At 36.6% G+C, this 21,611-nt stretch overlaps 1 protein-coding gene across 4 annotated transcripts in view; it reads left to right on the top strand.

Annotated features, from left to right (window-relative positions):
• The window catches only part of LOC119785202 (receptor-type tyrosine-protein phosphatase F-like), a 271,065-nt gene that overhangs the window by 50,799 nt on the left and 198,655 nt on the right, over positions 1-21,611 (top strand). For 2 of the 4 annotated variants that reach the window (XM_038287674.1, XM_038287676.1), the window contains one exon: positions 4,028-4,169. The exons of the other annotated variants lie outside the window; for them this stretch is intronic. The gene's annotated coding sequence lies outside the window, so the exon portion shown is untranslated. The remainder of the gene's footprint in view (positions 1-4,027; positions 4,170-21,611) is intronic. 4 annotated transcript variants of the gene reach the window in all.

Below are 21,611 nucleotides of genomic sequence, written 5' to 3'. Positions count from 1 at the left end.
TCCAAGGTATTTTTTAGTTTAGTAAAGAAAGCATCAGATTAAACTGGTTAAGAAAATCAAATTGCAGTTGTCATATTGAAGTCATTTAGTTATTTACTTTTAACTCTGAAGGCTTTCCTGACAATTCCATTAGTTTCAGAGCTTCATACTTTTGAGTTACTTCTGCCTTTTACTATAAGCCAGTCATCTGATTCACTTCAACCACTTAGGCTTCAATTATCTCGTATCTCCTCAGTGATAGAAGCCAAGGCGCCAGCAGTGGCTCTTGCAGACTGCGGGACTTTCCCACTGGACTTTGAATCCTACTGCTGTGATTTTACCCATTGTTTTGTTTGGTTTACCCAAAATGCTTATAAAGACAGTTGATATCACTCTCGGTTTATTTGGCAAAAAATAAGGTTTTTGTCAGAGCGGAAAGTTGGTGATTCTACGTCAGATATTGCACATATATATTTACCCAAGTCAAGTCGCTTTATTTTTTTCTAAAGCCCTTTTCACACATAGATGGCACTCTGTTTATCTAGTGGCAGCTGAATATTTTGGTGTCATATCTGAATTACAGTCTTGGTGCCTTCTGCAACATTCTTTGACAGAAATATGACAGGGTTTGATTTTAGTAACCTCCAGGTTTTACCTTTAACAATGGTTACAGCCACTATAAATGGACAGCAGCGACAGGATAATCTGGTTTCTGATCATATGTTGAAATCAACATGACACAAGTTTTATATATGTGTATATATACTGCTGCAATGCTTTTTTTATCAGCAGAAAGATGTTAGAAGGAATTCACATTGCTGTTTTTTTTTTCTATTATACATTGCCTTGTAATGTGTAAGACCTAGAGAGATCCACATCTAACATGAGAATAATATGCTGACACAACAGCTACAAGCACCACAAATTTAACTTTTATGAATTGTAAGAATAGCAGGGCCTGAATAGATTTGCAGCTGTAATCCAGATGGAAGATGGTGTTACAAGATGTCCACTCAGAATGACTGAAAAAAAGGATACCACATTTTTAGGTTTGTTTCAAAAAGGTTGAAATGATGATGATACCTAATCTGACTTTTAATATCTCATCTAGTTTTCCATGCAATGACTGACAACTACCTGATGATAGCCACCTACCTTTTATTTGACAGCTATTGTAATAGTTTTGTACCAGAAAATCTTGGAACTGTACTTGAAGAAGGAAGAAAAAAAACACCCAAAGTTACTTGCAGGCAGATTTCTACATACTCAACAGCCTCATAAATTATGAGCTCAGTGTTCATTTCATGAAGTAACATTTAAAAACCTTTTTTTTTATTTCAGTCTTAAAATGTTTTGAACTGGAATATGTTCAAGAAAATATATGAATTTGCAAAAACACGAAAACAAAACTATCAATGATTTATATGTGTGCTAATTTCTGCCCCTCCGCAACTACTTCCAGTTTTCCTAATTCCAGCAATTGGAAATGTTACCTTTTCCTGCCTCTTTTGCAACACCCATTAAATCAATATATTTCCTCTTCTTTTTTTAAGTTTTACTTTTTTTTCATAAAATTTCTCCCTAAAAAAAGATTTTAGTAAAAAAAAAAATATCTGAAAAATGTAGCTAAATAAATATCATGACCCTCCCTTATAATCTACAAACCCAATCTTCTAGCTTTTTTTTGCACAGTCCAAACTTTTTTAATTTTCTTAATTTTAAAGTTGAAATATTGAAACTTTTTTGTCTATGCATCAAAGAGCAGTTAGTGGGCTGTTGCAAGTAGTTGTAATATTCCACATGAATAATTTATAATCTTCTATTTTGGTAGAGCCCCTCTAATATTTTCCAATAAAACACAAGAAAATGTAGTTTTGCATGACATATTAAATATATGGTTTGTTTCTGTTCTTTGTTGAATTTAAGGCATCAATGACCTAAAGCTAACATATTAATAACACAATTTTACATTACACCAAAATGATTGGTTCATTGTCCTTTTCTATATAAAACAGAGTTAAAAAAGGATTTGCTGCCTTATAGCAGATTTACCTTTGCACTTTGGTTATACCATAAAGTTGCTTCATGATTTAATGCATAAAAAGGTGAAAATAGCTACACTTACCAACCATTCCCATTTCATAAAGAATGGTTCCATTGTTAAATGATATATTAACTGCTGTTATTGAAAGCAACGCTCAACTTTTTTGGTTTATACTGGCAGATCAGCAGAATTAAGAAGTTTAAATTGATACAGAGTGAAAACAATAAAGACAATAAAGCAAAAAAGAAATGCAACGTGATGAGAATCAAAGTCAGCCTAGAAATTGTGATCAAGACATTTCTAAGGCTTTAAGACTCCCAAGGAAAGCCAGAGCCAGTGTGAAAAGATAGAAAAGCAGCAGTGGCCCTTCTCAGGAATCACATGTCTACCAAAATTAGAGCTGAGAAGATGATCAAACTTGACATTCTACAGAACAGGTGTCAAACTCTAGTCCTCCACAGCCAGTGTCCTGAAATTTTAAGATATGCCTCAGCTCTAACACATATGATTTAGATAATTATGTCCTTATCAGGATTTTTGAAAACTTGACTTTATGCTGATGAGGAAATTCACCCATTTGCTTCAGGATTGTAGGACTAGGGAGACAAGTTTCCAGAGCATCAACCTTCACTTTTACACCCCTGATCCAATGTAGGTAAAAACTGAAGCAAGGTTTCTGTAGATGAACCTGCAGAAGAATCATTGAATGGAGAATACTGGGTCTGTTTCCTCCTGCTCAGGGTTTAAGATTAAACAATTTGGAAAAGAAGAAGGCCAGATAAGAGCCTCTACTGGAGAAATGCACGAAAATACCAAGGCTGATCAAAAAAAGCTATATATTTTTTTTTTCCCCCAAGATAAATATCATGATTCCCCAATACCGTTAAAGAAATATTCAGTCTAATGGTAAAAAGAGTAAAATATTTTCCAAGGTAAACATCCTGTTATACACAATATTAACTGACTCACCATTTTAACTGGTTTCTAAACATTTATGGTAAATAATTATCATTGGGCTGTAATGGGTCCAGGAATAAAAATGATGGCCAAATTAGTCTATACTGAAATCTGGTGGAGATGCTGCAGCATGGTCTGATAGACAATTGTTTCGTACTTAAAAAACCCTCCAATTTGGCCAAATGTGAACAATGCTATGAAGAACAGACGACTATGCAATACAATCAGCTATTTGGAATCACTTGTTTGTAGCTTTTGCTATTTAGGGTGGGACAACCATTTGTTTGGTCAAATATGAACAGGTTGGTTTTAATTAAACAAATATTTAATAGAAAACTGTGTGTTTATATTTACTTATTTCACCTTTACTTTATTTTTTTGAAAGGCAGAAGTAGGACAAAAAAAAATCTGAAGACATCTGCGAGCTGGTCAATCTGTGTATGTAATCATAGTTAGGTTTGCTGGAAAAAACTGTGTTATACCCAGCTGTCTCCAGTAAGCTGATTTCTTCTCTGTGTCGGAAAGAGAAACATTGTTTTTGTAATTTGATGTGGTGGATTAGAGAACCTTGATTTCCCCAGGTACAACACTCTAGGGGAACATACATTTCTTTGCCTTTGTCTGCCTTTCTAATCGCTTACAAGTGCACATATGCATGACAAAAGGCAGCAATCAGGAGAAGTAATGCCACTGAGTGGCCAGATGAAAGCACAGATCATTACATGAAAGCGGGTGTCACTATGTGTAATCAAAATAATTCTTTGCTCAGCTTATACTATAACACCATGGGCCTTTTGGTGGTCTCTCTTGGCAGTGCAAATGTGACAGTTTGGGTAATGCTTTGCTTACCCCCCCTACTCTCAGCCCAACCTTTGACCTTTTTCATTAGACAAACAGGCCAGTGCATTCTCTAAGCTTCACTTTTGATTGACAGCATCTGACTGTTTCCGATGCCAACCGTGAGAAATGCAGGGACAAAAGCCTCCGTCTCCTCCCCTCTCTCACGACTTCCTCTCTTTTCTTGCCTCCCTTGTTTATGTCTCTCAGAAACAGCCCGCGTGTGATATCATATGCCCACCGAGTGGTCCACACATATAACAAGAGGGTGGGATACAGCAGATGCTAATTTTCTCCACTCCAGTCTGTTTTTCAAGCAGAAGTTGAATGGATTGGTCACGCTTTGTGCAAGGTCGGTGGTAATATTTTTTTTTTTCTCAGACACATTCATGCATTCTTTTGTGGATTTAAGCACATTACAGGAAATATTTGGAAGGTCAAGTCATTGCATCTGTGCAGCTCCACAGCTGATGTTCCCACCCCATCTCTCTTTTTTGTTTGCTTATAGCCTGCTTTAGAGGAAGTCCTTGATTAGTTCTGTTACAGAATCAGACAAAATGAGTATCTTCTTCCATACTGATAAATAGGGTTGTGACGATACATCCATGCCATAAGAGAGGATTTATATTTTGATTTTTGTATAGTGAAACCAGTAATGAAGAGAAGGTTTTACAGAAAAAAATACTGTGTTAAATCGTCAATCCACATTGAATTATATGATGAAAAAGCTTTACTAACTCCAAAAAATGTTTTAAAGAATTTCTTCTTAGCATTGAAGAGGCATAATCCTGCTGTGGTATAAAAGGTATCAAAATGTAAAACCACAAAAAATGCCTGTTTTCTTTCTACAATTTATTGTCCTCTTATACCAGAGAAAGATTCAGTCACCTGATTTATCTCTTATTGTATGAAACATAAAGTATTGCCTCCTCCTCCTCCCCCACCTGTTGTTGCAAACATTGGATAATTATCTCACTTAGTAAAAAAGACAACTTACTTAACCTACAAAGGTTTTAATAGACTTGCCCCTTATTTAAATTATCTTGTCAACATGTATATACATTCTCCTGCATTCAGTACTCAGGGAATTGACCTTATGATTTTGCCTAAGGACAGTATAACAACTGATCATAAGCGAGCGTTTTAATTTATGAGCACCTGATCTTAGTAACAGTCATCCTCTGGGTCTGTAACAGGCATGCTATGTATATTTTATATAGCGAAGCTAAGGACCCACTCGTTTTCCCTTTATGTGTCATGAGTTGCGTTGAACTATTCTTTTATTTGTTTTTAATGTCTGTTTGACCTACTTGTACAGCACTGTAATGAAAATCTCTTCATAAGGTGGCAATTATTTTACGGCTCAGAAGCAAACTCATACTACAATAAATTGAATAGATTTATAATAAATTGAGTCCCTTTTGAGTGCCTTTTTTTCTAAACATCAGTTGGCAAACTGTAACATATGCAATCAGTATCCTCACTTATTAAACAGATAATCATTTAAGATGTCAGATGCTGTATTTCATTCTTTGCGTGTCTTCCCACACGACCCAAAGTTTCTGCACACCCATGAAAGTTTTTTACAACACAGATGCCTCCAAAAAGGAAAAATATGCCGAATGAGCAACAGGTCGTACTGGCAGGGGTTCATAATCCATAGACATCTTATAATCTAGCCATATCATTAGATGTTGCCAAAGAGTGTGCGGTGTCCCCTGAGCGCAGAAGGGTATGCAACCTGTTGAAGGTGACCAATAGCCAATCAGAAAGCACCTGTGTACAACAACTCATCAGTGTAGAAAGCAGAGCCCCCGCTCGCCCTGTCTCCAGTCCTTAAACAAACTTGTTTTCTTATTGCAATTTGTTTTTCTGTTAAAATTATTCCACATACTATCACCAATGCTTCTTCTCTGCCATGTTTGTTTACTCTGAACTCACATTGGATCTTGAGAGATTTTCCTTAATGCAATCTGTTCATGTGTGTTGTGTTTTGCTTGCCATGTGTCTGTACACCACACACAGTAGGTTCAAAACTATTACATCTACATGCAACAGGTTAATCCTAAACTGTCTGATTCTGATTCGAAATCTTGCTGAGTGATCCAGGTGTTACAGATTTTTCAAAATACAATTTTTGCATTGAGAGACTGTTAGTCTACTTCCGAAATCCAAAAGTTAATTTTAAAATCTTTTCTTGATTCTTGTGAACCCAGCATTGTGCATTGTATTTCAACTCATAAGCTGAATGTATCATTGCACCCCATGAAAAGCCCAGGGTTATCCTCCCTCTGTGTTAGCATGTCAAGTTTTAATTTATTTTTCAATTTTGTCAATGTGCGGTTATTCTCATATCGAACTGATTTTTGTTATGCTGACATTTTTCATTCAGCTACTTTTACTGTATATCTATTAAGTGCTATATTTTTAGTTTATACATCATTGCATGAGCAGCAGAATCCCTTCTATTCCCCTTTCTCATTTACATTTGCGTCTTTGTCAGCTGTCAGACTGCCACGCCTTCTTAATATGCTGAAGTTAGGGCTGATGCAATTTCTACCTGGTAAAAGACTGATATTTTCAGCATAGTCATATAATTATCTTTACATCATTCAACAGGCCTCTTTTTCACTCTCCCCGCATTAGAATAAGTGCAGTATCCCAAAGTAGCTCTTTTTCCAGCAAAGATTTTCCTGAGGTGAAATGGAGTCAAATTTTGTAATAAACTATGAAGTGGCGGGTGACTTCTTAGCGAAATTATGAGTTTTATGGGACGACCACACTAAATAACAGATGTGGAAAAAGTATGTTGATAGTATCCCAGTTTTTAATGTCCAATAATAATAATACAAAATCTTTATAAACTTTTTTAAAATACTGCCCAAAAGCACTTTAATAATTTTGTTTAATTTAGTGGGATAAGGGAATGGCTCTATAGTGCAGGCATTGCATGATTTTCATAAATACTCTTTGTTTTGCATTTTTCCATTATGTCATTGAGCTTGTGCATGTTGTACAAAATCACTTTGTAGAATCTACATCTGGCTTTTTTTCATAGCTGTTCAGTTTTTCTTATATTATTGTACAATTGCTAATGTATTTTATTGTAGTCACCAATTTTCAGTGCTTTTGCCAGTCAATTTGCAAGTGGTGCTTTGAATTTCCTCACTGAGGAACAAATAGAGGATTATTCTCTATATGCAATGACAAGTATAAAATATTATTTTATTAGTAATGCAACTTTTTCCCTAATAGTTAGGGTTTTATAGAATTTTGTCTTGCCTTTCCCTTTTTTAAAGGTGAGGCAAAATAAAGGACCAGAGAAAGATACTTTTTCTTTCACTACGTTGAGCCATACCCCACCCCCATCAGCCTGCATCTGTTAATCTCTGATATAGCAAGGTGATAGAAGCCGTCCGCTTCTGTTGAAAGTTACTGTAGTTAATTTAACCCATTGGTTAATGATAACTGGTTTTAGTTGTTCTCTTGTATATTGTTGCTGAATATTTTCTCTGTTTGAGTAATGTCACTTCTTCAAGCCATGTCTTACATTCCAATCTACATTATGTATGATAAAGCCATGTATAATGGCTGCTGATATCTTATCAGGTCAACAATGGTATGAGCAATCTCAAAACTTCAATATCTGTATCCTATGCAAAAGCACAAGTTGTATCGAAACACCCCTACTATTTAGCTGAATAATCGGCTGGGCTAGCAGTTCAAAGAACGTTAGATCCCATACAGTAGATTTAAATAGTGTTGGGCAGTGAGAACCGGTTCTAACTTTCTCCGTTCTCCTGGTATCGTTCAAGCATTTTATTTTCAATTGATCGTTTTGATGCCCAACCCAATGAGCGGAAATAGAAGCTGACAGCGAAGAAGACTTCTAAGGAGTCTGTATGCAACCATCCATTTGTGCATTCAAAGGTGTGGATTAAAGTTAATTAAAGAAATTAGCACTTGGCTAGTTGGGACACCGACAAAGACGACACACCCAGCATAATTATAAAACCGGTGCAACAGCGTTGTATGGTAGGTTCCCCCTGGGGAATTGGTTCTTCCTCTTAATTCAGAGCGTAACTTCTCCTGGTGGAGCGGAGCCTGTTTTAAACTTTCTTCCTTTTACTTAACGTCCTAACAGAGACCTGCTTTGTTGCCCAAGTATTCTGAAGAGAATCAAAGAAGAACATTTATGTAGATCTGCCGGACTTTTCAAATATTTCAAGCATAACTTCGCCTTTTTTTTTTTTTTTTTTCCAAAGTATATTGTCATGAAAGCCACTCCTGCAGTGAGTACAAGTGAAAGTGAAATATTTTCATGCTCTAATTTCAAATTAAGGAGATTTATACATAATAAAGCATTCAAAGATTTATTGCAAGTTTTTTTTTTTTTTTACTGAAACTATTGTAATGCATTGTATTGTAATATTCTTGATATTTGATACAAGTGACGGCAAACTAGTCCTTTGTAGGAGTCTTAATTTATATATAGCATGCCTCATTTTTCACATTATGCAGAAAATGATGTATGCCAAATAAACAGATTTCTCAAGATCATGCAACATTACCAAACTGTGTCTTCTCATTGTTAGCTTAAAAATCACTCCAAAGGGATGTTTGCACCCTCCTCTCCTTGCAACTCGTTTGGTGCAGACACGGCTGACGGTTTTGAAAAGAACAGGCCTAAGGGAATGCAGTACTCACGTCTGATGTCATATCTTCCTGGTCCAGCACTTGTTCTTTTGGAGCTCTGTCGAACCAATCGCACTCCCCGCACTTACCAGACCCTCAGGCCCCACTTTGATCTCCCTTAACAAGCAGGACAGCAGTTCAAGCATCTTGTTATATTTGACTGTTTAATCCATCAAATATGTTTGTCTCAGCAATGGGCTAATGAAACATCTCTATTTAGGCCTGTGCCACTGATGAAGGAGTCTTGTGATGTAAAAACAAGACGCAAGGCATGAAATATTAATATATTAAAAGAACGCTTGTTTCTGCACATTACCTCTTGCCCCTATGCTGTTAATTTTAACGGTGATTTTCCTCACCTTGTCTAAAATAGTTTGACATAAATTCCCTTTTTGCCTTGAATTCTAATATCATGCTGAGGTTGTTGGTCAATGTTTTACAAAATCTCAGTCATGCAAAGGATGTGGACTCCTGACTCAGCCTTTTAGGTTGTGCCCTCCTGCTTGCATGTCCAATGCAATCTACTTTTTCAGCCCCCTGTGGCGAAAATGCCAAGCCACTAAGCAAAATGTCTCCACTAATTAGGAGCTTCAGTGGAAAGCTGTGGAAAAGCATCGTATGACTAACTTTTCCATCTTATCTCTTTCTTTTTCTTGGAACTTCCATTTTTGCTGTAGATTTTCAGCAAGTATAGCAAAACATTTTTAATTCCTGCATCTCAGCTGAGCTCCAATCTTACCACTGGGATATTGAAGTGGTTAATATCACGGCGGTTGGTTAATACACCAGGTCTTTGTTTAAGCTTTCAGCGGAGAAAAGCCCTACAAATTTGATTATCATTACTGTTAAATGAATTTCTATCACATCTGTCATTCTTTTCCTGGTGTCTGTTATGAAATCCCACTGAGGCTCGTACATTGTTTCAGCTAATACAATTTCTACGCTTTTCAAGGTCTGTTTCAGCTCCTGTCAGACATTTTACTGGGTTGTGATCTCTGTACTCCCGCTTCCAGATTCTCTGTGGATCTGATCTGTGTTTCAAAGCTGCTTTCTTTTCTCCCCACTGTCACTTGATCTTTTTTTTTTTAATATTGAAAGATCTTTGAATTAACTCAGAGGTTTTTTTTTAATACCTATTGGGAGGTGGTCCTTTTGTCTCCCACTAATGTCTTTTGTTATGCAAAACAAAGGCACCAAGATTCAGCAAAAACCCCACAGAGGCCGGGGGAGGACATATCGTTTTAATCATAATTCATGAAATATTTAAAAGGATATTCAGGTTTTGTTTATCACAATAACACAGACTAATTTTGTTGTTGTTTTGTTTAGATTGTACAAATGTCTCTGTTCCTGTGTTTTAGAGCTTGGATAAGAAAACTGCATGAGTTTCTATTTTTATTTTTGGGTATTTGAATTCCTAACTTTGTATTTCGGGTAAACATTCCCATTTATGGAGCTAAAAGAACCAATAATCACAAATACAGAAATGTTATTCACACATGCGCAGAATAAGACTGCATTAGATGCAATACATTTTTTAGGCTGGCGGGGTTCTAAATAATATGGTTAGCTAGTTATCTTCTCGCTGTGAGATGTTTAATTATTAATGTTAATCAACAAACTTTGCTTTGTAAGGGTTAGTCTAAACTTGTTTTGGTGTTTCAGGTAGGTTAAACAATCTAAGGACAGCTATAATAACATAGCAATCATAGCTATCTTGTTTAGCTTGCTATTTTGTTAATAGTTGCAAAAATAAACAGTTTAACAATAATAATAAAACAAGATCTCATAACTGGAGAATAAGCTGCTAAATATATTAAGGTATATGTTTTAATTTCCATTAAGACATGTTAAGATCTGAACTTTTTTAAACTCGGCTTTAAACACACGGCAGCTATCTCGTGCTAGAGCTGCATGCATATAGCGCACTGCAAATGTGTTTATGTAACTGGGTTACAAGTAAATAATTGCCCTGTGGGGTACGTTTTAGTGATTGGCTAAAACAAGAGAGATCTGGCTGGTTACAAATCATTCTCTGTTAAACATTTATTTGTGTACAGAGTCAAGTCAGAACGGTCTCAGAAATCCACTTGCAGCAAAGATGACAGACCACAAGTAGTTTGTATAATTGGATATATATGTGGATGTATCAAAAATAAAATTTTGCATTTGTGAATAATCTGTGCATTTGAGCATATTGACTCTTTTAGTTCCAGTTATTACTCATCTAGTATTACTACTTCACAGTCCATCCATCCATCCATCCATCCATCCATCCATCCATCCATCCATCCATCCATCCATCCATCCATCCATCCATCCATCCATCCATCCATCCATCCATCCATCCATCCATCCATCCATCCATCCATCCATCCATCCATCCATCCATCCATCCATCCATCCATTCATTTTCCCACATTTTCCGATGATATGCTTGGATTCTATTTAATTCAGCATTAAACTCTTAAATGATCACTATTTTACAATCCTCTCAATACTGCTGTTGCTTTAACACCATTTACCTTGACACTTTTGGCTTCTTCTCAGCCACTATTATGCTTGATTTCAACTCTCTGTTCATGACCAGCATTGTTAGCTATGGCCATATATTTAGAATTCCCTTTTGGAAATTAGTTACTGGAAAAAGTTTGATATTGTAATTTATTAGGTTTGCTGATTACCCTGACTTGCATAAAATAGGAACAACAGGATTTAAGTGAGTTAGTTTACTTGCTTGCACTAGGGGACATATTATTTCTTTATTGCCATCCTCATGGGTGCTGTCCCTCAGTCTCCTTTGCACCTTTTGCCGTTTGCATGGGAGTTTGACAAACGTGACACCAGGAGATGGATTTCCCAGTCAGCCTGGCTCTAAAGTAATGGGAATGTGGAGCGTAACAAATGGTGGTGCCAGTACAGGCCTGGCTCCGCAGGATGTGCAGGTGGTCCCTCCCTTCCCTCCATTCCCCTTGTCAGCTCCCCCACTGCTCCAAAAAAGTGGCCATGAAGACTCGAGCAAGATTATTTTGGAGTTCAGGTTACAGACCAACTCTTTCACAACCCATTAGTCACACTCCAATTTCTGGGATGGGAATTTTTTTTACTGTCTTCTCACATTTTGTAAATGTATACAGAGTCTTTTGCCTTCATACTTGAAAGGTCACAGCATGTTTTTGGTAATTTCTTGTCTGGTCTTATTACTTTCATCTTAACTGTTGGTGGTACTTAGTGGTGGTTGGGGGGTGTCCATAGAAAACCGATGTCATTTAGCCTTTTTCTGCTGTAAATTACAGCCTGCTCTCCATTTGACATGAATTATGAATAAAAGGTTTGAAGTGGAGTTAACGGGAAATGTTCGCTTCACATCTTAAGGAGTTCAAAGGATTTTCCCTAAAGACGGGTTCTTTGTTTCCTTTTAAATCCAGGCCTTCACTGAGCCAATAATGTGTATTGATTGGATTTTACTGCTGTGTTTGCTAATGGATGCCATTGTTACTTGATAAAAAAAAGGACAAAAAAAAAACTTCAATATCTCTTGTAATATGTACAGTTAATCATCTCCATTAGATGAGATAAGGAAAAACCTATAATAAGTTCATCGCTGAGCAAATGTAATCTCACATAGCTCTTGAAGTTTGCTAATAAATCTCAGCTGTCTGGCATGTCGAAGATCTTGGGCCCTTGTCGGATCTAATTGTTAAGATCATAGATGGCAAACCAACTGGCTCCTGGAAATTGTTGTCATATTTTGCCTCAGGGACCAACTTTGCTTCCATGCTTGTTGGTAGCTACTTGATTTAAATTGGCAATTTAGTTTAGGCTTTTTGACATGTAGACTAATTTTCGTAGTCACCTAAGGGACAGGGGGATGGTTTAATTCAGTAGTGAACATATTTAGCTGCACGGTAGCTTGTCCGCCCACAAGTCCAGACCATCTGGTGACAAATTTGTTCCTCTGGAAAATTTGGATGAGGGTTTTTCCTGAATGCTTATTTTCCCCCTAAGAGGCTTTTATTGCCATGTGAATTCACAAGGTAGACAAAACATGCACAAACACCTGTGCAGTGTAACGATGGGAAATCTGCTGTGACTGCTGAGTTTTTTGGGGGGTTTATATTGTGTTATTCGTGCTTTTTAAATTAGCACATCTGAGTGCCTTCCTTATTTATGCCAAGTCAAATTTTATGGACAACGTTTATTTCCTACATAAAAACGTAACCCTCCACGTTTATTGACATCCTTGAAAAAGATCAGTTTTTTTTAAATATTTTTCTCTTTACACCTTTATCTTAGTGTCTTTCTATCAGAGCTTCACAACAAATTTAATCGCACTCATCATCACAATGGGAAAATATGCAATTTAACCACTGTATAATATACTAACATTTAGTTAAAGCTCTGCAGAATAAAAAGGCTTAAAATAAACCACCTTTCATTGCAGTAGCAATTTACATTTATCGAAGGTTTCCACCGTAAGATAATAATATTCTGATGGAATATTGAGTTATTTCAAAGCTTTTTACACAGGGTTACAATTAACCTTTTTGAATATGTTGCCAAAGAAATTCTGGTTTATTAAAGAAAAGTCAAATAAAAAGGTTAAATCAGCTTTAATGATTTTTAATTCTACCATATCACATACCTACTTGAGCTTATAATTATTCTTCAAAAGCAATTTATTATGTATTTGAAAAAAAAAATATTTGCAGCAGTTTAAAAAAATCTGTATCTTAAAAACATTATTGCTGGAGACCATATTCTGTTTTCATCATGTTGTATCTCATTAATAACAGGGAAGAAGAGGGATCCTATTCTCTATGTTGGATTTGATTTAAATGTAAAGAGCATGTTAAAAATGCTAATCTTACTATTGATCCGCAAGTTTAGAGGAAATTTAAAAGTCAAATGAGGAGACATAAGTGTCGTCAGGTGTTTTCAGGTCAGCAACAAAGGTCACATCGACAAGACAAGTATAACCTGGACCTTTGTCACTCTGTGACAGAGAGGAGTCACTTTTTAATCACACTGGCTGCTACGTTATTGTCAGGGATTTGGTGCGGCAAACTATTCAGATCCAACGTATCTAAAGATCTGGGAAAGCTGGGAAACCATTCTTGAGGTTTAAGATAAAGCACATAAAAAAATTGCAGAGAAAATGGGATCATCCACATAGCTCAGAGCAGAGAGATCAAAACGTGAAACAAGTTGCCTCTATGGCCATCACAGCTGAAAGACTTTAAACCATGTTGCACCTCTGCGATCTGAGACCGTGATGGCACGCTGTGTTTATCGGGGAGCAAGGCCAAGTGCGTGACTTTCTGCTTGGGTCTGACCTCCTGGCTGAAATATTTGATTTCAGGCTGAGGGAGAGGGTCCTTCAGTGTGACCACTTAATGCCATACTGGTGTGTCAGACAGTTGGGAGCCTTAATGGAACTTAGTACCTCTAGGAATGCGAATCCATTTGTCATGCCTATTATGAACACCCTGATGGGAAACCTCATAATGAAGAAACAAGAACTGTCAAATAAAATTGTATAAGTATGTGAACTTGACCTCCAGGCAACCTCTGAAATGCTGTCATGAGGTTAGGGTTATACCACTTGTGACATTATTATTGTACTGTTTTAGAAACTAACGCTTTCATTTCTCTGGAAATTGTTCACATTTTGCTTTGTTGGAGCCAAACTTCAGGGTATTCTGTTGGGATTGAATCGCTTAAACATCACAGTTCAAAGCCATGAATGGGTAGAAAAATGTATATTACTTAATAATAAATAATTTATCTTATTAGAGTATTTTGCATTTGTTTTATTTCCTCCTAAAGAGAATCCATGATAACATTTATCTTCAGATGTATCATACTGTAACTAGAGTCCACATTTGTTTAATTTAATCTCAGTTTAAATCCAGCTATTTTTTAAAGATGTTTTTGAGACAGCATTAGGGATCAAACCTCATATATGAAGACCATAGAACACAGCAGGCAGTTCAGGGAAATGTTGGGGAGAGGTTCAGAGCATAGGATTATAAAACAATTTCATACACTTTGAGGTGTTCATCTGAAACTGGAACGGTGTTGGCACAGCTGCAGTTACCAGGACATGGCTGTAAAACGAAACTGATAGATCGGGCAAAGAGAATGTTATTAGTGAGCAAATTTGTCAAAAGACTCAAAGTTTGTGAAGCTGCAGGTGGGAGAATCTGTTCTCATCAAATCTGCTCTTTATGGAGGATGGAGTTTCAAGAAGAAAACCACTGTTAGAAGAAATCCCTATGAGGTTGTACTTAAACTTCAATATGGTTCATTAAGTAGATTCAGCAAACATTTGGAGGATAATGCTCTGACTTGATAAGGGCATAAACCTTTTGGCTGACATGCAAAATGGTGTGTGGTGGAAAACAAACACTGGGTATTAACAATCCCCATAGTGTTACAGTGGTAGCAATGCAGGCTTAACAATTTTTGTTTGTGTACCACATAATATCTATTGATATATACTAATGTTTAAATCTTAACTAGGACTGGATGATATGACCAAAACTTATATCTGGATATATTCCTTAATTTTACTCAATACAATAAGATTCCAATATCGATTATAGTCTATATAAAAGTCTCAGAAAAACTTGAAAGAAAGCTGACAACAGATACCTGTTCAGCAATTATTTTCTAGATTATGAAATAAGCTCTAAGCTGGACAGATTAAATGCACATTAATTAGCTCCCTGTCCTCATATTTCTCAGTCCATGGGTTTGTTTTTGTTTTTTACGGAGCCTAGGCAGAAGTTAAACTGAAGAAACGGTTATTTACCCAAATCCGCCTCCGTAACGGGCCAATCAGAATCCATACTGTAGTTAATGCTAAAAGGTCTCCAAATCCAGAGTCGAGGTAGAAATGTATTAATCCCCTAGCGGACACTCAACATTTATCACTTTTAAACTAAATCATGGGTCATTTTTAAACTTCGTAGAGTCGCTTATGGATTTTAGACGAATTAACCATGTTTACTGTTGTTTTATAGTTAACGCATGCAAAATGCAATAATATTCATTCGGCCGCCTTGTCGCTGAAGGTTTCAGTTTTTACAAGCCCGTAGGAAGCTAATCATGTGACTGCTGCGTCTGTCATCTGGTTAGTGATCATGGGGCCCACTGCATTCTCTTAATCTCTGCTTCTAGTATCAAAGATCATCATTAACATGCTATGCCTTACCACCAGCATAGTCACAGACATTACCATAGCACATCGTTTCTATCTGAATCTCTGCACCACATTAAATGCGGCTGATCATGGCGGGCGCCTTACAGCTTCCTCCATCCATTGCGGCGGGCACTTAATGCCTCCCTTTTCCCATCGCTGCAGGTGGTATGGCACTCTGCATCCATGGCACTTATGGTGTCCTCCATCCATCGCGGCTTTTCCATCACTGCAAGCGCAATGGCACCCTCCATCCATTGTGGCGGGCGCTTTATGGCACCCTTTTCCCATCACTGCAGGCGCTTACAGCACTCTCTATAAATTTTGGAGCTTAACTTACTGCTGCAATCACTGGCTCTCTGTAGTGCACATCATCACTCATGTAACTAATATGCATTTTCTGTTTCAATCAGATGCCCCTCAATGTTTGTCCCAAACAGATATTCAGTGATAAAACCTGTAACCACAGACTCTAATGTATATGGAAATAACGGAAATATGAAGTCATATTGCAGTTACTGAATAAGTTATATTGGTTTTGAATTATAATCTGGCCCTGATTCTTAACTTGATAAAATCTACAAATGATTGGGATACATTTCAAATTCTCTGGGATCTAACCTCTTCAGACATTGGTGTAAAAGCTTCTTGTAGTGTGATATCTTTTTTTTTTTGGCAGGGACTGAGAAGCTGGACAGAATAAGAGCTAACCATCAGATTCATTGAAACGTTAAGTCAGTTTTAAGAAAAAGCTCAAGGGGTATGAGTACTTTATCAAGGCAGTGTAAGTGGAAGCTAATGGAGGCCTGTGAAAAAGTTTTCCCTCTTGTTTTTGAGCTATACTTATAAAGGTTTTGAAGCCGATGTTGTGAACTTTTTGTGGTTTGTGAGCTTAATCACTCTGGTTCTATCAAAAGTTCATGGAAGTCAAAGAAAAACTAAGACATCACATGTAAAAGTATAATAAAAGTACATGTTTTTGCATCTTATGCTTTAGATGGAGACTAAAAGAAACATTTTTTTCCTTTCTTTGGATTGCGTTCCTTACATGAGCAACTGTCTGGTCTATAGTCGAATCTGGGTGTCCCACAGGTCCTACAAAGCATTTACATCACACTCTAGGCAAAGATTTAAGTGAGAGAATGTTTGTATTTAATCTTTTAAACCTGTTACATACCTTGTTTTAATATTTTTAAAGATAAATGAATGTTTGCACCTAGTTGTTAGAAATCAAGCCTTTGACAAAAGATGTGGAAAATAAAGATTTTCCTTCTTATTAATTTTTCCGTTTGGCTTTTTTCTCTTATTTAACCTGCACTTTAACTCTTGGTTCTTCTGCAAAACAAAAATAAATAAATAAAATAAAAAAAAATAAAATAAATAAATGATAATAATAATAAAAAAAGCAAATGGAAAATCAAAAGTATTTGGATATTTTAAAAAATGAACTCCCTTGAGCTGAAATATTTGTCAGGACAAAGTTTCATCCTTATAAACCTTATTTTGATGAGGAAGACCAATACTCTAAACTCAGTCCAACTTATGTGCCAAACACCAGGAACTCCAGAGATAAGTATTAGAAAGTATAGCTCTTACAAATGAAGCTGAATGGGGACATAAGGGAATGACTGCCTTTCTTCTCCATTAGCGCTCAGATTAACCCACTCATTTGTTCTCTGTAAATTTATGAAGCGCTATTATAAGAAGTTTTATGTTGAATATTTTATTGCCTTAATTATTTTGGGGTAGTGTTTTAGTCAGTAGAAGTCCATTTGTTTCTCCCTGATTTGAATGGATAATGAAGAAGTAAAGCACTGCGGGTTCATGAAAGCTCTACCACAGCTTTTGGCTGCTAAGCCAGTTATTTGGTTAGAAAATTGTTATAAAACAACTCAGTTCTAATACTAAGGTTGTTGCTGTGAGGAGGTGATTTTTCTTTTTTCTATTCCTCTCTATTTTTAGCAGGAATCATGGATGCCAGAGATTAATTCTGATAAAAAAACACCAACATACATTTTCTGTCTGAAAGCTATAGAGTGATGATGTTGCCATTGTTTTGGTCAACAGTGGGCCCTTATCTTTCCCCGTCAGTCAAGCCATTGTTCAAAGAGAAGAGACCCCGAAAATGCAAAATGGCACAAGTGATGGATTGCTCTTTCATTTGACAGCCTTTTCATCTGTTGGAAGTTGTGTGTGGGGTGCTGGTGGAGAGGGGGTGCTAATGCATGTTATGCATCAGTTTGCCTGAATAAGAGCGTTTATTTTCCTCTTTAGGGTTTCAGGCGATTTGGAGAAAAAAAAATAGCTGATGTTAACCAAGATCTAGACCTCTGAGTCGGTTAGGTATGTTTTGACTTTAAAATAACCTAGTACCATTGAGTTGGTTGACATGTCAAATGAATTAAGTAATAAAAAAAAAAAAAAAAAAAAGAGCTTCTAGTTACTAAAGAGACGAACCCTTGCCAAACCAATAACTTAAAAATGATCTGGCTGACAATTCAAATTAGGCTGAATGATCCAGAAACGTAACAAATTGAAATCTGGAAAAAGATACAAAGAAATTCCTAGGCAAGGAAAATGTATCATTTGAGCACATTTCAGTATCAGGACAATACGTAGTGCTGTACATTAAACAAAAAAGAAAGTATGTTGCAGTGGCATAATAACAGCAGCTGAAAAAAGTTTAATAATTGTAAAATAGTAATGAATTTGTCAACAGTTTAAATAAAGCAAAGGCAACTCGAAACTAATAGGTTATTTGTTGATTGGGGTTGGGCATTGTTTGAATTTGAGCCATTCCATTTAATTTAGGAGGAATTATCATAAAGTAGTTGGCTAACCAGAGTTCTGCATGGATGAAATGGCCTAAAAGGAATTTTAAATTAATCCTTGAACTTTAAACTTCACTATATATTTCCCACGTCTTTTTCTTTTTAACAATTACAAAATATCAAATCTTCAAACCCAATTATAAATCTTCTGATTTTTTTTTCTTTTGTACAGGATTACACTTTCACATTAAGTTTTCTTTTTATAAACATGAAAACATATTTACCCATATTCCATGTTGTGGATGATGGGATGTCTGTGTATCCATTAATTTTATTATTTATTTACCTGATTCTGACTGTTGTGACATGCTAGACAGAGTGTTAGAGCTGCAGGAAAAGCAGTGTGTCCTGTTAAGGAAGGTATCCCTACAGAATTCATATCCTCAGTGTTGTTCACTCCACCTCAGTTCCCCTCCCCTAGACATAAGCCTAATGATGTTTTTGCTTTGGCGGACAGAGAAAAGATGAGATTTCATACTCTTTTCTTCAGTTAAGGGGTTTCATTGTATGGAAAGGATTCCCAATGAACTGAAATAAACTGTAAAGAAAGTTACACCTAAAATTATTCACAACTCTGGCAGATCTAAATTGACTGGCTTATTTTCTTTCTGTTAATGAAACCTGGGAAACGAGGCAGATATCTGTTACATTGGGTAATAAGTAGAAAGCTGAAAAAACAGGCTCCGGTATTTCTGTGGAAGGTGTACCACAAATGCATGGGGGAACACATTCCCCTCGGGGAACCTACCTTAGCACAACACCAGTGCAGTGGGTCAAAGAGGAGGATCTCACGTTGAGTCTGCCGATGTGTAATCATGTTGGCGTGTGGCATCCTTTTCTTGGATGCCACACGCCAACCGATCACGTCTTTAATTAACAGTGAGCCAAACTTTTGAATACTACTGCCTGAGCAGATGGTTGCATGCACTCTCCAGCAGATTTTTCTTTGTTGTTTTTTTAGCACCAAGTAGTCCAACTAAAATAGACCTGGAGTCTATCTCGGACATAGCTATGCAGGCCCCCGGCATAAAATTGTGATCATCCGACATGATGATCATCCGATATGATCATTGACTTTCAATGAGCACTAATGCCACGAGCTCGTGCGACATGACTTTATGTCGGATCGGAAGCAAAAACTGAATTTGTGTGTTCAGGGCTTTAACGTGTATATTGAAGCTAGCGCTAGGTAGTATTAAAAGACTGTCAAAGTCCCTTTCCTTCAGTTGTATACCTCTGCATGGCTTCTGTCTCTACTGTACTTCAAAGTGCTTCATCTCACCACCTGCAAACCTCTCTAGCTCTCTTCCTTAAATATGAGACTGCCTAAACACCATAAACTGGGCAGAAGATCTTCCATTGTTGCTTTGCATTTGTTTCGTATACAGATACTGGAACCGCCTTGTTATGACAACCCCGCCCAGGTTGCCATGGTACTCAGTTGTAAATAAAACTAGCAATGGAAAGTAAACACTAACCAAAAAGTAAAGGGCCATAAAGTACTGCAGTCCTGAATTTGGTCATTTAGGTCGGCATTAACGACCAAACGATGAGAAAGCTCCAGAGTGAAAATCAAAATAACACACGTTTGAGGTTGGCTCTGAAAGAAATCTTGATGTTCTCCAACATTTTGGAAAAACATTGTGTTGATGTATTGATGTTTGGACGTTTTTTGGAAACTAAAATTGCCATCAGATGTGGTGCACTACAGACAGTCAAATGCAGTGGTGGCAATGTGATAGGTTGGACGTGTACCGGACAAGGACAACTTGCTGCAATTGATGGAGCAATGAATTCTGCTCCGTAGAAAAGGAACCTAAAAGAGAAGATATAGAGACCAGAAATGATCTGAATTGCACCAGTTAGAAGCTGGAATCAAATCCCTCCAATTGCAAGAGGAATTATTTTATTACTAAGCAAATGTTTCTTTGTATTTATTCAGACTACCTTTATCTGATATTGAAACTTATTTGATTTTAAATGTTTAAGTTGATTAAAAAAGTAAATTTTTTTAAGAGTCCAAATGCATTTTCAGATCACTGAAAATGTAATTTTGAGGTTTTAAATATATATAAATATATACGATTTTAGCTTTGGGTAATTTCCATCTCTAGTGTATTGACTGACACAAATTCCTTTCACATACAACAAAATAATTCCATAAAATGAAGAGGGAAATTAATAATTAAAAACAACTACTCATAAATTTCCTTTTTTTAATTTTATTTGTAGCTCTCTATTTCACAGATGCCAGGGATCTTCAATTCCAGTCCTCAAGGTCTGGTGTCCTGCATCATTGAGATGCTTCCTCACACCTGAATCATATGGCTGAATTACCTGCTTAGTATGCAGTCACATTTTGCAGCGTCCTGCTAATGACCTGATTATTCAACTCAGGTTTGTAGAAGCAGAGATGCATCTAAACGAAGCAGAAATCCAGACCTCGACAACCGAAATATGTTATATACATATTTCACATATTAAATAAAAATTATTAGTAAAATTCTTTAATTCAAATCTACAGTTCAAAAACCCTTTATAAGGATGAGAATTATGCAGAATTATCTGTGCATCTGATGGGTACTGATACAAACACTCAATAATCTGCATGCAACAGAAAAGCCGTTGACACTTTTCCTTTTATCCAGTCAAGCTACCCATTTACCTGAATGCCGCTTTAACACCTTTTTCCTCTTTTCATCTGAAGAAGAAATGTATCGAAGAAAAAGCATCTGGAAGCTTGTCCTGTCAGAGACCAAGTGTAGCCTCTCCTTGTTCTGAGAGACTGCTCTGTGGGGCTTTTATTAGAAACCTCTCACAGAAAGCTTTTTACATTTGTCAGCGTCAGCCCCATATATGACGTACTCCATCAGGGCGACTGAAGTCACGGTTTTTATACACCATGTGCTTCTCATGCTTGTTTAGATTGTCATTATATTTCAGTATTTTATCTTGTAGAGAAGTGAGTTTTATATAACTGCCCTTTGGACTGTTACACTTTGCTTCTTGGCACAAACTTTTCTAGAAAGGTGAAATATAAATAATTCACTCTGCATCTCTTTAG

This window comes from Cyprinodon tularosa, unplaced genomic scaffold, assembly GCF_016077235.1.
Source record: "Cyprinodon tularosa strain WSP-4 unplaced genomic scaffold, ASM1607723v1 ctg243, whole genome shotgun sequence".
NCBI classification, from domain to species: Eukaryota; Metazoa; Chordata; class Actinopteri; order Cyprinodontiformes; family Cyprinodontidae; genus Cyprinodon; species Cyprinodon tularosa.
Note: the sequence above shows the minus strand (reverse complement) of the source record. Positions and strands in the feature narration are given on the sequence as shown.